The sequence below is a fragment of the Sus scrofa genome, chromosome 2 (genome assembly GCF_000003025.6).
Source record: "Sus scrofa isolate TJ Tabasco breed Duroc chromosome 2, Sscrofa11.1, whole genome shotgun sequence".
In the NCBI taxonomy this organism is placed as follows: domain Eukaryota; kingdom Metazoa; phylum Chordata; class Mammalia; order Artiodactyla; family Suidae; genus Sus; species Sus scrofa.
The window spans coordinates 122,801,450-122,816,903 of NC_010444.4; the positions used below are offsets into that span (position 1 = coordinate 122,801,450).

General features: G+C 35.9%; 1 protein-coding gene and 1 long non-coding RNA gene across 4 annotated transcripts in view; both read right to left on the reverse strand.

The window, feature by feature from the left end:
- The window catches only part of LOC106509536, a 29,459-nt gene extending 20,893 nt beyond the window's left edge, over positions 1-8,566 (reverse strand). For all 3 annotated transcript variants that reach the window (XR_002341860.1, XR_002341861.1, XR_002341859.1), the window contains exon 1: positions 5,033-8,566. This is a non-coding gene — a long non-coding RNA (uncharacterized LOC106509536). The remainder of the gene's footprint in view (positions 1-5,032) is intronic.
- DTWD2 (DTW domain containing 2) overlaps positions 1-15,454 on the reverse strand; it is a 256,749-nt gene that overhangs the window by 121,196 nt on the left and 120,099 nt on the right. The window lies entirely within an intron of this gene.

Sequence of the window (15,454 nt, forward strand, 5' to 3'; positions counted from 1 at the left end):
CTCAATGAGGCAAAAATCTTTTAATTTTTTGAAAGAAGCCAGAAATCTGAATTTTTAAGGGAGATTTCGTATGTGAAATGCTAGCAATTGCTTTTTTTAATTAAAGTTTTCAGGTTATAAAAACCAATCTGTCATATCTATATATCCAAAATAAATTGTTCATCAATGTATTTTAGATATATATAGTTGATAGAGCCTCTCCAACTCTATCATCAGGGTGAAATGCTCTTGAATGAGTCTGTGACAAAACTGAGACAAAAAATTTGATGTGGAACACAGAATGATGTCCTACTGACCACCTTCTTTAGAACTAATGACTAGATACTTTGTTAAGAGGAACATGGGATTATGATTACAAGTGGACTAAGGCAACATTTGCTCTCTGCTATAAATGGCCACCTTAGTGTGAGAGACAAAAAGTAAACTAGGATGAGAAAGCAGGGAGGTTCCTCAGAAAGGTGGCTAGTGCTCTGTTGAGAGAAGCTTTAGCAAATACCTATATAAAATACTGAGGGGATAGAACAAGGCTGGAGGTCCAGTTTCCACCATAGCATACAGTTGTAACCCTAAGGCTTAGATCCTAAACTCTGATCCTAACAGAAGAAGGACTGATACATTCTCCAATAATCTACCTTAAAAATTGTATACCAAGGATCACGGTCCTTTCCTAGAGCCTTCATTCAGCAGTTATATTTCTGCGCTCTGCTCCAGAAATGAAGGTCAATTAGGAACTCAATTCTCCTATTGCTCCTCCCAACTCTAGGTTTTCTCCAGTAGATGCTATTACACGTCTGAATGTGCTATCCATTCATCCATTCTTTTGAGGACTTTAAATGGATCAATGGAGGTTTTAGGGAGAATGCAAGGTCTAGGCTGTAGGTAAGAAGGATAAAAGAAAAAAAGAGTCTCTGAGGTTTAAATATGATCAAGACGATTCTGGGATTGAAAGTAAAACAAGAGTTTAGGCAAGGCAGAAATCTAGCCACAAATGAATTTACTAGCAACTTCCTCTAGTCAGAACTCTCAGTAAACAGGAACAAAACAAGGTCTGATGAAAGAGAGCAAGCTGAGATTCACAACCAACAATGGAAAGCTAATTACGTATGTTATTAAAAAAAAAAAAGAAGAAGACGAAGAAGACATTAAAGGAGAAAATGCTGCAACATTACAGCTTGCAGCTACTTCTGCAAGATCAGCCAAGACCAGTTAGTAAAGTCTTGATATTGCCCTTGTACATTCCTGCTGTTTGCGGTCAGCATAAAATGACTGGTTATAATATTAATAAAAAAAAAAGTTTTCCTTGAAAGATATTTTGACCTGTCAAAAGCTTATTCAGATGAAGTTAGGTTAAGGTAGAGTTGTTTGGGCTCTTCAGAAGTTTTAAAGTAAGAATAGACACCTACAATTATACATGATGTGATAAACTGCCTAAATTACCTCCAGGATCCATGTTCCAATTTCAATATGAAAATGCTGAAAATATAAGACTCAGTTAAGATAGATTGGATGATTATTGAGGAGTCAAATTTAGATGAAAGGAAAGATGATTGTGAAAAAGTTTAGCAATTATTTTGTCATAGACTTTGAGCAAAAAACTCAAGACGATTTTCTGGGGGGAGTAACATTACAAAAATATTAATCAATAATTAAACAAATCAGAAGAAATACTCAATATTCTAAACTTTACAATGTCTAAGTACGCAACACAAAAGTAAGGTAAATGTTGATTTTTTTCTTTCAAATCAGTGAAATCCTTCATGAAGAATTTATACTGCATAAGTAATTAAGGCTTGATATACAGAAATGGTGAAGTGTTTTTATTTTTTAACTCAAAAGAAGCAAACTACAATTTCTTCATGACATTTTCATAGTAAAACTAAGTTGATTTCCACTTTCCTATTCTAAGCTAAAATATTTGAATTATTTAATAAATCTAATCAAAAATCAAGAGATATGAAAAAATTAATATCATCTGGATGCAGTTCCACAGAGATTCCTAAAATATTGTGGAATATAACATCCTGACCTGATTTTTCTGATGGGGACAGAGCTCCTTGGGATGTATACAGGCAGGTATACTTTTAAATAAATCACTTCAATAATTTTACAAAAATTTCCTACAAGGAATATTTCATAAAGGAATCTTTGTGACAGAGGGGCTTAATATTCTCAAGACCAGATGGCTATAGGTGCAGCATTTAGGGGCTTGAACACCCCCTCCTCTGAACTACCCTTATGCTCCCTGTCTCTTCCTGTTACTCCAGTTTATGAGGGTCTTTGTAGACCGGGGAACATTTGTTTTTCTCTTTCTTAGTCACATGTGTTTGGCCCTTTGAGAGAGGACATCTGTTTTTCATCAGGACTTCCAGACATACAGTAAGCAAAACCCCACATCTAGAAAGGCAACCCCGACACAGATCACAGGAGGTTAAGGATGCGGGGCAGTATCTCCATGATCCACAGCACTGTCTACACAGGGAGGACCAGCTTGAGTCAGCCTGCTTTAGGCTCCGCAAGGTTTCCTCTGTGTGGTATAACTGCCAATGGAACTGCCAAGTGCCCTTTAGGGCTCTTCTGCGAATCCTGAGTGTTCCACTCCCTAACAGTTCTTCTTAGCTGTGGTTGACTCCTGCACTCTATTGCAATGACCAGCTATAGGTGAGCCATCTTTAGCCCTCATCTGGAGGTAGTCACAATACAAAGTCAAGGGGGAATTACTGGGAAGTGAACAGTAAGACTTTAAGCATAAAACCCTGAAACAACAAATTTAGCTTTCCTTCACAAGGCAGCATACACATTTTTAAAGTCCACATACTGCAGAGACCAATGTTTCTCTTTGCTCTTCCTGACTTGTGAGCAAGTCAGACAGTTTGAGAGAATACTTGATATTACAATATAGATTTTATCATTTATTTCCTACTTAAAATGAGTGTGAAGACCCACCATTGACATGATGTTCAAGATGCTGCCACAGAACCTGTCACAAAATTTCTATCAGAATTTTTAAATCTGACAGTCAAGAACCTGGCTTATAATGACATCAGGCTAAGTCATTCTGAGAATAAAAAGAGAAAATTTTTCTAGTTTTTAAAAATACATGGGCTGGAGTTCCCATCGTGGCGCAGCAGAAACGAATCCAACTAGGAACCATGAGGTTGCAGGCTCAATCCCTGGCCTTGTTCAGTGGGTTAAGGATCCAGTGTTACCATGAGCTATGGTGTAGGTCACAGACATGGCTCAGATCCCATGTTGCTGTGGCTGTGGCAGAGGCCAGCAGCTGTAACTCTGATTCCACCCTTAGCCTGGGACTCGCCATATGCTGCAGGTGCGGCACTAAAAAAGAAAAAAAAAATGGGCAAATAAGTTGAAAGTGGAGAAAAAAACTGATGCAAGATTTGTATCTTGTAAAATAATGCAACTCTGTATGACTGGTGGATTTCTAGCAATGCATAATGAGAATTTTATTAAATTAGGATACTAAGATTTCAGATTTTGATCATTTAAAAATACTTTGCAGAAAGAAAAGATTAAGGATTCATGAGTCATTTCTTACCTTACATCACTTACACTATATAGTCCTAAAATAATAAATTAAAAGAAGTTCTGTCAAGAAACAGACTTACATAGAGAACAGACTTGTGGTTGCCAAGGGGGAGGAGCGAGGGAGTGGGATGGACTGGGAATTTCAGGTTAGTAGATGCAAACTATTACATTTAGAATGGATAAACAACAAGGTCCTACTGTATAGCATAGGGAACTATACCCAATCTCCTGGGATAGACCATGATGGAAAATAATATTTTTAAAAGAATGTATATAGATGTATTGCTGAGTCACTTTGCTGTACAGCAGAAATTGTCACACCATTGTAAATCAACTATATTTTAATTTTTAAAAAAGCAGTTCTGGAATTCCTGTCGTGGCTCAGCGGTAACAAACCCAACTAGTATCCATGAGGATGTGGGTTCAATCCCTGGCTTTGCTCAGTGGATTAATGATCCAGAGTTGCCATGAGCTGCAGTGTAGGTCACAGACATGGCTCAGTTCTGGCATTGCTATAGCTGTGGAGCAGGCCAGCAGCTGCAGCAGTTCCAGAAGCTCCAGTTCAAACCCTAGCCTGGGAACTTCCACATGCTGCACGTACATCCCTAAAAAGCAAAAAAAAAAAAAAAAAAAAAAAAAAGGCAGTTCTGTCAAATTCTGTCAAATATATAATGTTAATTAATGAACAATTATTTTAGGCAGTTCCCGGTGTGGGTTAGCGAACCTGACTAGTATCCACAAGGATGCGGGTTTGATCCCCGCCCTCGTTCAATGAGTTAAGGATCTGGTGTTTTCATTCGCTGTGGTGTAGGCCGCAGATTTGGCTCAGATCCCGCGTTGCTGTGGCTGTGGTATAGGCCACCAGCAGTAGCTCTGATTCAATCCCTAGACTGGGAACTTCCATATGCTGCAAGTGCATAGAAAAAATTATTTTAGGATCTGTCATGCACTGCCCTATTTTCTTTTCCATATTATAACAACATATTTGAAGACTCTCTGTTCCATAATTGAATTTTAGAAATGTTTATCTACATGTTTCTTCATAGATTTTTTTTTGGCTATGCCTGATCATTCATAAATATCTGAATAACTAATGAAAAAGATCTCACCATTAGCATTGAAAAATAATCTGCTTCCTTCCGTGTATCTTACGGATACTCCTGTACTTAACAACCAGGAAGTATTTTTCAGCCTCCCTTTTTGGAGAAACACTATATTCACATCAAGTAATACTAGTGCAATACCAGGAAAGCACTCAAACTCTTTCTGGTTCTATTTAAAAGATATTGTTTTGACAGCTCTAATTGTGGCACACAGAAATACAAGCCAGGTAGCTGTCTATCCTTCAAAGACTATCCTTCAGTACTAGATTTATTAAATATTCAATATGAGCATTAAGAATATCATACATTTTACATAGAATACTTTAGTTTCAACATGATTTCCTCACGGAAATTGTGGTCAGTCTAATCCCTTGCTACTCTCTTACCTGAATTATGCACTAGGCAAGGCATTTTCCTGTGGAAATCAGCAAGTCAACTGGAACGCCCTCTCTGCAGGAAGGCCCTGTCAACATACATTACAATCCTTTCTCTGAATTATATTCTGATGATAATAAAGTGAAGAAGGTTAAGAAAAGAAAATTAGTTTTCTCTATAAGAAACATCTAGTGAAGCTTTTATTGATTTCTAACAGGGATTCACCACATGTTGAGAATAACATCCTAGACTCAAGAGGAAAAATCAGATTCAATTCCCCATTCAAAAATAAAGTAGAGGTGACATGATTTCTAAAGTAATAAAATTAAAGAATTAATGACTAAATCACAAGGATTGAGACAAATATTTTACTCAGAGTATATATAAAATATTACTGTTGTTATACTCTTCCTTATAAAGACATAGACAGGATTAAAGGATTTACTAAAGACTACTGATGCCTACCACTATAATTAAAACTATTCTATTTTTTCTAGTAGATATAACTACAAAAAGACAATTAACTGGACAGTTGGGTTGTACAAGTTGGCTTTTTTCTGTGAAGAATAAGAATTTTAAGGAACAAATACTTATGTGAAAATACCCTACCACTTTTAAATTTTCCTATCTAAAATTCAAAATAATAGAAAATTCAAATATCTAGATTTTTTATATACATCATCGTACTTAAGATGGTGCCTTACACCTATTAGGTGTTAAACATATATATGGTGAAAAAACAAATAAGCTGGATTAGAAAATGAAAGAAGTCAACACCTGCCTGGTGTATCTCTTTCCATCCTTTTACTTTTGACCTTGTCTTTACACTTAAAGTGTCTGGTGCTTCTTATAAAATTAGTCTCACTCCACTACTCATCACTAATCATCAGAGAAATGAAAATCAAAGCCACATGAGATATCACCTCATATTTGTTAGAATAAGCTATCATCAAGAAGACAAGACAAAACATACATCGTCAGAGTGTTAAGAAAAGGAAACCCTTATAAACTGCAGGTGGAAATGTAAACTGGTACATCCACTATGGAAAACAGTATGGCGATTCCTAGAAAAAACAAAAACAAACAAAAAACTATCATATGATCCAGCATATGATATATGTGGGTATATATCTGAAGGAAGTGAAATCAGAATCTTTAGGAGAAATCTGCACCCCCATGTTGTTGCAGCATTATTCACAATAGCCAAGATATGAAAACAACCCAAATGTCTTTCAATGGATACACAGATGTTAAAACACATATACATATACAATAAAGATGTTTTATATATGTATATATATGAAACATATACATACCTACACAATAAAATATTATTCAGCCATTAAAAAAAGAAGGAAATCCTGTCACTTGCAATAACATGGATGCATCTGGAGTGTATTATGCTATGGAAAATAAGCTGGAAAGAGAAAGACAAATACTACATGATATAATTTATATGTGGAATCTAAAAAAAGCAAGCTGATTTCACTGAAACAGAGAATAGAATGGTGGTTGCCAGGGGCTGGGGGAAGGGAAAAATAGAGTGATGTAGGGTAATGGGCACACATTTTCTGCTATAAGAAGAAAAAGTTCTCATCTAACATGTAGCATTGTAACTATAGTGAATAATTGTATATTTGGAAGTTGCTTTAAAAAGCAAATTTTAAAACTTCTCAGTGAAAAAAATGTAACTGTATGTTGACAAATGTTAACTGGACTTACTGTGGTCATCATTTTGCACTATATATATATATATATATATATATATATGGAGAGAGAGAGAGAGTGTGTCACTGTGTTGTGCATAACATCCTCGGCATTCTCACCTCATATACACACAAAACAGTGACCTGTGTTACTTGAGGTCATGGATATGTTTATTATCTTTATCCTAGTGATATTTTTACAATGTATATATGCATCAAGTCATCACATTGTATTCTTTAAATATATACATTTGTCAATTATTCCTCTATAAAGTTAAAAAATTCTTAGGTTTTAACAATATACTACACATTCTGACCTTAGGATGAATCTCATAATACCTTACCTGTCCAGTCGTCTCAACTCAATTAGAAATGCAAACTTCCAAGATTATCTGATATCCTATAGATGCACCACTAGGCTTCTCTAATACACCTCATTTCCCACTCTTTTTGTCCTTACTAATTGTGATAGTGTGACCTATAACAAGAAATATATATTTAATCTTCTTCCTCATTTCTGGCACAGAGCTCATAAAACATTTGGAAATTCCCAAATGATAAGAGCAATCAATAAACATGTCTTGATGTTCATAATAAACCCCTTTCAACTACACCTGAGTTTGTGTTAATGAGGTGACTTTTGGAAAGCATCTAAGGATGGGGGCGGGTTGCCAGGAGAACCATCCACATGACTGAAGGGTTGGCACTTTCAGTACCCCCATCTTACTGCAGGATTACTCACAACAGCCAAAATATGGAAATAAATGTCCTTCAATGGGTGAATGGAGAAATAAAATGTGTGTGGGGGGGTGTAAATGGACTATTATGCCACCATTTAAAAAAATTAGGAATTCTGCCATTTGTAACAACATAGATGATTCTGGAGGTCATAAGTGAAATAAGCCATAATGAGAAAGATCATGGAGATGAGAGGGGATGGAGCCTGGATCAAGAGCCAGCGGCCACTGATTTAATCAATTGTACCTATGTTATGAAGCCTCCACAAGACCCCAAAAGGACAGGATTCAGAGAACCTCCAGGTTGGTGAATACATGGAGATTCAGGGAGAGTGACAAGACTAAAGAGAGCAAAGAAGCTGTAAGCCCCTTTCCACATACCTTGCCCTAAGCATCACCGTTTCTAGGTTATATCCCTTTACAACAAACTGGTAATCTAGTAAATGAAATGTTTCTCCAAGTCTTGTGAGCCACTCTAGCAAATTAATCAAACCATAGAGGTGGTCACTGGAACTTGCAATCTACAGCCAGTTGGTCAGAGACACCAGCAACAACCTGGACTTGAGATGGTCATCTAAAGTGGAGGCGAGTGGGAGTTCCCATCGTGGTTCAGCAGGTTAAGAATCTAACTAGTATCCATGAGGATGCAGGGTTGATCCCTGGCCTCACTCAGTGGGTTAAGGATCTGGCATTGCCACAAGCTGCGGTGTAGGCTCATAATACACTTCAGATCCAGTGTTGCTATGGCTGTGGCATAGACTCCAGGTGAAGCTCGTATTCAACCTCCAGCACATGAACTTCCATGTGCCACATGTGCAGCCCTAAAAAAATAAAATAAAGTGGAGGGGAGTGTCTTGTGGGACTGAGCCCTTAACCCATGGCATCTGCTGCTATCTCCAGGTAGTAACAGTTGTCTGCCACATAGAATTTGAATTTGCAAGAGTTCTGAGATAGGTATTGGTATTGGTAGTGTTATATTTAGGAGTGGGATTGCTGGACCATGTGGTAGTTCTACATTTTGTTTTCAGAGATACATCCATACTGTTCTCCATAGTGGTTGTACCAATTTACATTCCCACCAACAGTGAAGGAGCAGGGCACCCTTTTCTCTACACCCTCTCCAGAATTTGTTATTTGTTGACTTGTTAATGATGGTCATTTTTTTTTTTAATCTTTTCTAGGGCCACAAGGAGGTTCCCAGCCTAGGGGTCTAATCAGAGCTGTAGCCGCCAGCCTATGCCACAGCCACAGCAACATAGGATCCGAGCCACATCTGCGACCTACACCACAGCTCACAGGCAACACCGGATCCCCAACCCACTCAGCAAGGCCAGGGATCAAACCCGCAAATTTACGGTTCCTAGCTGGATTTGTGAACAACTGAGCTGAGATGGGAATGCCAATGATGGCCATTCTGACTGGTATGAGGTGGTACCTCACTGTAGTTTTGATTCACATTTCTCTAATAAATGTGAAAGGTGAGGGAGTGGGATGGATGGGCATTTTGGGGGGGTTACAGATGCAAATGGTTACATTTGGAATGGATAGGCAGTAGGGCCCTAATATACAGCCCAGGGAAATGTGTGTGATTGGGTCACTCTGCTGCTCAACCGAACTTGAAGAAACACTGTAAATCAATTACACTTCAATATTAAAAAAAAAAAAATAGGTATTGGGACTTCCCTAGCGGTTCATAGGTTAAGGATACAGCATTGTCACTGCTGTGGTACAGGTTTGACCCTGGCCTGGGAACTTCTGCTTGCCAAAAAAAAAAAAAAAAAAAAAAAAAGTCGTAAATATAATATTAAAACATTGGTTTTGGGAGTTCCCATTGTGGCTCAGCGGTAACAAACCAAGAAGTATTCATGAGGATGCAGATTCAATCCCTGCACTCCCTCAGAGTGTTAAAGGACCTGGTGTTGCTATAAGTGGCTCGGATCTGGCATTGCTGCGGCTATGGCGTGGGCCAAAGACTACAGCTCTGATTCAACCCCTATCCTGGGAACATCCATACGCTGCAGGTGCACCCCCCCCCAAAAAAAGATAAAACACTGGTTTCATTTCTATAATTGTGGATAATCCAGAGATGTAAAAAGAAAGATTACATTTTACATCCAAAGTCAAGGTTTTTTTATGTACATTTTAAGATGTTTCTTTATTGATTCTGTTAAGAAGCAACTTTAGAAATAAAACCAGAATAAAGCCAAAAAAACACAATGACATCTATAAAATCTTATTTTTTATATTATAAATTATTGCCTTCTTGTGGCAGATGTACTTTTAAAAATGATTTGATTCCTTAATATACTTTTAAATAATAACAGTAAATTATCATTTCTTATTCAAAGGATACTACTTTAGTTTTTTTATTCCTTATGCTAAAAAGTTTATTGTTAACAAATCTTTCTTATGCTGTTAGTTCAAGTGAACAATTATTAAAGATTAATAAATAATTGCTGTTTTTCTAGTATGTTTTTTAACAGACTAAGGGAGTCAAATCATTAGCACAGAAAAAGTCATGGAGCACTGTCTGATTTCCTACACAAATTTCAAATATAAAATTATAATCTATTAAGACTACTGGAAGATCTTTTGTAAAGAAAAATACTTAGGCAAGAATACACCAATAATTTGTAAAAAAAAAAAAAAATTAAAAACAAGTACACAGGATAAGGAGAGTAGAAAAGGAAAGAGGACATTGAGGGTAATGAGAAGAAGAAGTAGAGCCTAGGAAGGAAGAACAAAGTGGGAAAGAAGGGAGGACATTATTAACACTGAGCTGAACTGTGTGATCGCAGTTTGCTAAGAGGGGAGGACTTAAATGTTATCACCAAAATTTAAAAATGTAAACATGTGAAATAATGAATGTGTTAATTAACTTAACGGGGGGGGGAATCTTTCATAATGTATATAAATCCATCATGCTGTACAGTGTACACATCTTACAGTTTTATCAATCATACCTAAATAAAGCTGAAAAAAAAAAAAAAAGAGAAAGGAGAGAGAATATGCTAAGCAAAGCCAGTAAGTAAAAATTTAGATTGGATAAATTGGAAGGTAGTGACTTATTCTGGAGTTCCCACTGTGGTGCAGTAGTATCCCTGAGGATGCAGGTTTGATCCCTGGCCTCACTCAGTGTGTTGAGGATCCAGCACTGCTGTGAGCTGTGGTGCAGGTTGTAGACGTGGCTCAGATCTCAGTCATGGCTAGACCCCCTAGCCTGGGAACCTCCATATGCCATGGGGGCAGCCCTAAAAAGACAAAAAAAATAAAACAAAATAAAATGCCTGATTTCAAATGATTATCTAGGTATAATAGAAAAGAAATAGTATATAATAATGTGTAATGTTTTCTTAATAAATAGATTAAATCATCTTGCAGGAATTTTTTTCATGTTAAAAGTAAATTTCACAAATTTCCATTATTTTTAATTTTTTTTAAAAAAGTTTTTACCTAAGATGGCAATTAAATTTTAAATTTTTAATTTGTGAATTTTGGGGGGACTAATCCTACTTTTATCTTTTAACCACGATATTTTCGGGTATTTTTAAACCCTTAAGAAAGCTTAAAATTTAGTGTTTTGGGAAATGTATAGCATTTTTGAAAGAAAGTATATTACAGTTTTCTAGATGATTTTACTGATTTAAATTACTAATTAAAACATTTTTTTACCTTTTTTTTTTTTTTTGCGCTGTACCTGCTGCATATGAAAGTTCCTAGACCAGAGATCAAATTCAAACTGCAGCTGCCACAGCTGCAGCAAAACCATATAACCCACTTTGCCACAGTGAGAACTCCACCGACATCTTAACAAGATGGTACCATTTAATTCTTTCTAGTATACAGAGATTTTTAAATTACTTGCTCTCATTTAGCAGTTGTACAATATGTTTTAAAAACTATTAATATTTTTGGTTACTAAATTTTTCAAAGTGTGTAGTATTATGTGAAAACTTAATCTGACTTTTAAAAGTTGTTACTTTTTTATTGTTATTAGTTAGCTTTTAAATTCAAATGCTTTGTATTTGACTGATTTGCCTGGACCGTTCCCAGACTATGTGAATTTGTAGCTGATAGTAGGCTTTACATGTATACTCTACAATTTAATGTGGGGTAGATTGTTTTGTAAATTGTTATTTAAATCATGTAATTCAGAGAGTATCCCTTTTATACAAGGTGCCTGTGTTTATTTAGTTAGCCTATTTGTGGTGGGTTGAAAACCACTGTGTAATGAGTGATTTTTTTGAGAGTTTCATACACTTATGAGTATAAAGCATTGAGGGCTACAGTATATGAAATAAGTCACAGTACTTGACAGCTTTCTGTAACTTGGATTATAAGATTTCTTATGAGGAAGGTAAAAGTTATGTTAAGAAAAATTATTTTCCCCTACTGTAAGACTCCAAACCCAATTTTCCTTAGCTGTGACCATTATAAAGTTAGGGTCTTTTCCCCAAGATTTTGGAAGGAGTAAGCTCATCACCACTGCCAATACTAGTGAACTATGTCAAAGAGCACTTCTATATAGCTTCCTCAGTTTTTTCATCACATATTCGCACTTATTGCCCTAAATTGGCTACTTAAAAACATTGTCGTGTTACTATAGAATCCCTTCCATTGAATGATGCTGAATTTTAGGAAGGTAAAGTGTTGATCATGAATACAGCTTCCTTAGTACAGATGCGATATTATTGATGCTCTGAGTAAAAAATAATTTTGACTTTGTGAACTTAAAAGTTTTATATAATTTGACTTTTACCATGTAGATATATTCTTTAAACACAGGCATAAGTGGATATTTTTATCGATAAGCAATACTGTGTTTCAGATGTAATGAAACTTTACATCCAATTGTGTTCCACAGCATAGAATAAATAAAAAAAATTTTTTTTTTGCTTGCTTTTTGCTTTTTAGGGCCACACCTGCAGCATATGGAAGTTCCCAGGCTAGAGGTGTAATCGGAGCTGCAGCTGCCGGCCTATGCCACAGCCACAGCAATGTGGGACCACATCCACGTCTGCAACCTAGACTGCAGCTCACAGCAACACTGGATCCTTAACCCACGGAGTGAGATCAGAGATCGAACCCACATCCTCATGGTTACTAGTCAGGTTTGTTAACTACTGAGCCATGACAGGAACTCTGATATTAGGTATTTCAGACTACAAGTAAACTAACTTGTTTTTAAATCTCCAAAAAAGTAAACAATAGAAGACAGAAGTCTAACTTTTAATATTTTAAAATATTTTCTGCAGAGCTTCCCTAGGACATTTATTAGCATTCTAATTATGACCAGCATTCAAGCTTTTAATAAGGGTCTAAGCCATTCTGAAAATAAATAAATGAGGAAGAAAATGGTCAGAAATAGTTATTGGTATATGTTTATGTATCACACATACACGTGTGTGTGTGCAGGCACGTACATATGTACAGAAAGAAAGCTTACTTTTAAATCAAATGTTTAGTTTTGCCTGACAAGTTACGACTAGATACAGGAAACTCTAGAAGTCACAAATAAAGGGAAAAACAAAGTCTCCTTTTCTTGCCTAAACATGTATATAACTACAGTAGATTTGAGTTAGATGTAAATATATATTATATATATGCCTCTTATTCTATACAAAATCTCCACAGATGTTTTCCCAAAGGGGTGGGAAAAATTTACTCTTTCACAATTGAAAGTTTTTGCCCACCAAAAAGATTTAACTATCTTCTCAAAATTAGAGTTGTCTTATATTCTGCAGTATTCCCATATGGAAACTTCAATATAACTAGTTTATCACAGTTAATAAACCTGTTCAATGAATAGTGAGAAACTTAAACTTATCCAGATTGCATACAAATGAAAATGTGTGCTATTTCAAAATTACATGCACCTCATTAAATTGAGGGCTCTAAAGTAACTTAGAGATTCAATGTTATGCCTATCAAAATTCCAAAGGCATTTTTCACAGAAATAGGATGAACTGTCCTAAAATGTGTTTGAAACCAAAGGCTCTGAATAGCTAAAGCAAACTTGAGAAAGAAATACAAAGCTGGAGGTATCATGCTCCCTGATTTAAAGCTATCTTACAAAGCTACAGTGATCAAAACAGCATGGTACTGGCACAAAAACAGATACATAGATCAACGAAACAAAATATAGAATGTCAGAAATAAATCCACACTTATATGGTCAATTAACCTACCACAAAACAGGTAAGAATATACAATGGGGAAAAGACAGTTTCTTTAATAAATGATGCTGAGAAAGTTGAATAGCCACATACAGCCACATGCAAAAGAAGGAAATTGGACCACTATCATACATCACCCCCCAAAAAAAAATCAACTCAAAATGGGTGTGATTTTTTAAAGTATTGTATTTTTATATTCCTTTTCTAATATTTCATTGTTAGTATACAGAAATGCAACTGACTTCTGAATATTAATCTTGTATCCTGCTAATTTCCTGAATTCATTGATCAAAAAAATCAAGTAGATTTTGTGTGGAGACCTTAGGGCTTTTGATTTACAGTATCACCTCATCTGCACAGAGTGACACTTTTACCTTTTCTCTTCCAATTTGGATATCTTTTATTTCTTTTGTCTGACTGTTGTGGCTAGGACTTCCAATATGATGTTGAATAAAAGTGGTGAGAGTGGGCATCCTTGTCTTATTCCAAATTTTAGCAGGAAGACTTTCAGCTTCTCTCTGTTGAGCATTATTCTGGCTGTGGATTTGTCATAAATTTTATTATGTTAAGGTATGTTCCCTCTATACCCACTTTGGTAAGAGATTTTTATCATGAAAGGATGTTGGATTTTGTCAAATGCTTTTTCTACATCTATTGAAATGATCATGTGGTTTTTTTTACTTTTCTTTTGTTAATGTGTTGTGTGACACTGATTGATTTGCATATGTTGAACCATCCTTGTGAATTTCAGATGACTCCCACTTGGTCACAGTGTATGACCTTTTTTACATGTTTTTGGATTCCGCTGACTAAAATTATAAACTTAAAGTGTAAGATCTGAAATCATAGAACTCCCAGAAGAAAACATAGGCAGTAAGCTCTATGACACTGGTCTTGGCAATGATTTTTTTGAATCTGACACCAAAAGCAAAGGCAGGCAATAAAGTCAAAAATAAACAAATGGGACTACATTACACTGAAGAGCTTCTGTACAGCAAAGGAAACCATCAACAAAATGAAAAAGCATCCACTTAATGAGAGAAAATATTTTCAAATCATATGTCTAATAAGGGATTAATATCCAAAATATATAAATAATATAATTAAATATCAAAAAACAAACAATCCAATTTAAATATGGGCAAAGGGTCTGAATAGGTATTTTTCCAAAGAAGACATAGAGATGGGCAACAGGTACAGGAAAAGATGCTCAACATCACTAATCATCAGAGAAATACAAATCAAAAACACACTGAGTTACCACCTAATATCAGAATGGCAATCATCGAAAAGACAACAAATAAAAAATGCTGGCAAGGATGTGGAGAAAAGGGAAATCTTGTGCACTGTTAGTGGGAATACAAATTGGTGCAGCCTCTACAGAAAACAGCATGGAAGTTTGTACAAAATTAAAAATAGAACTATCATAGGATCTAGTGACTCCACTTCTGGTTATTTATCTGAAGAAAACACTAACTCAAAAAGATATCTGCACCTTCATGTTCCTTGCAGCACTGTTTACAATAACCAAGATACAGAAATAGTCTATCAATGGATGAATAGATAAATAAAATGTCACACACACGTGAGCCCAAACACACACACACACACACACACACACACACACACACACACACGGGAATATTATTCAGCCACAAACAATAAAGATATCTTGCCATTTGCAACAAGGATGGACCTTGAGGGCATTATGCTAAGTGAAGTAAGTCAGACAGAGAAAGATATGATATCACTTATACGTAGAATCTGGAAACAAACAAACTAGCTTAGAGGCAAGCTCTAAGATAAAGAGAACA